Below are 1807 nucleotides of genomic sequence, written 5' to 3'. Positions count from 1 at the left end.
GATAGTTTAGCTAGTGTAGTAACCTTGCAATTTCCAGATTTTGAAAAGAAATTTATAGTTACAACAGATGCTTCGAACGAAGGTCTGGGAGCAGTTCTATCGCAGGAAACTGGTAACAAAGATATGCCGATTCAGTTTATTAGTAGGAGTTTGAATAGTGCTGAGAGAAATTATAGCACTACAGAAAAAGAATGTTTGGCCATTGTTTGGGCTGTAAAGGTATTTAGACCTTATTTGTATGGGAAGAAATTTTTGATAAGAACAGATCATAAGCCGTTGAAATGGTTGTTCAATGTAAAGGACCCTGGATCAAGATTGGTACGATGGAGACTTAAATTAGAAGAGTATATCTATGATATTGAATATAAGAAAGGAGTTGAAAATATAGTAGCAGATCATTTGAGTAGAAATGTCTTAGCAGTAACAAGAAAAGAAAAGAAAAAGAAATGTTGTAGTTGCTGTAGTGAACAGAACAAACAAGAAGGTAGAAAACCGCAAAGTGGTCAAGAGGAAATTGAATTTGAAAATAATGAAAATAAATTGGTTAAAGTAAACTCGAAAAATAGTATTGAGGAAAATGTTCAGGAAAGAGGGAAAGTTATCGAGATAACAGATTTTCTGAAAATGAAAGAAATAATTAAGGAGTATCATGACAGCATTATAGGTGGTCATGTGGGACAAAAAGCAACGATTACGAAAATTAGAGAGAAATATACGTGGAAAAATTTAAATGATATGGTTGCAGATTATGTAAGAGCTTGTAAAAAATGTCAATTAGGTAAAATTGATAGACATCCTACTAGAATGCCTATGCAACTGGTTTCCAATGCTACTTGTGCACTTGAACAAATTAATTTGGATTTAACTGGTCCTTATCCAGTATCCGAATCTGGAAATTTGTACGCATTAAGTATACAAGACAGTCTTTCAAAATATGTGCGTTTCACACCACTTAAAGATAAAAGTGCCGAAACGGTTGCTCAAGCTTTTGTAAACGAATGGATTACCTATTTTGGTGTTCCAAAAATAATATTAACGGATAATGGTACAGAGTTTTGTAATGAGCTAATGAAAGATTTAGCTAAAATCTTCAAGATTAAACATATTACTACTAGTGTGGCTCATCCACAAGCAAATGGATCTATAGAAAGAGTACATGGAAGGTTAAAGGAATATTTGAATACAGTTGATTTTGAGAAATCAAACTGGGATGAAGCTATGAAGTTTGCAGGTTTATGCTATAACACAACAACTCATTCCTCTACGGGTTTTTCACCACATGAAATAGTTTTTGGAAGGAAAGGTAATAGACCAAGTGGAATTGACGTCTTAGATTTAGTAACTATAGGGGGATACGTTAATAATATTAAACATATGATAGAGAACATTGAAATGGTAGTAAAAAGGAGTACAACTACTTCAAAAGAAAAATCTAAATTAGTATATGATAAAAAAGCAACAGATACACCATATTATGAAGTAGGTCAAAAAATATTAGTTAGAAATTTAACAAAAAATAAAAAGTTAGAAAACACTTTTACTGGTCCATATACTATAATAAAGGTTACAGAAACAAATGTTTTTATACGAACAAATCAAAGAACAAGAAAATTTTCAAAAAATTTGGTTAAAAGATATGTTGAAAACTAATCTTCTTGATTAGCTTAATTGTGGCAGTATTTGAGGAAAATAAGCAATTAATATTAGAAAAAGAGAATAGTTATTTTTGTAGGGATAATGAATATTTTGCCATATTCAATAATTGAGATGAATTTGAAACTATTGATAACAGTTAATGAGTTAGTAA

The sequence above is a fragment of the Teleopsis dalmanni genome, chromosome X, assembly GCF_002237135.1.
Source record: "Teleopsis dalmanni isolate 2A chromosome X, ASM223713v2, whole genome shotgun sequence".
Taxonomy (NCBI): domain Eukaryota; kingdom Metazoa; phylum Arthropoda; class Insecta; order Diptera; family Diopsidae; genus Teleopsis; species Teleopsis dalmanni.
This window is presented reverse-complemented; position numbering follows the sequence as displayed.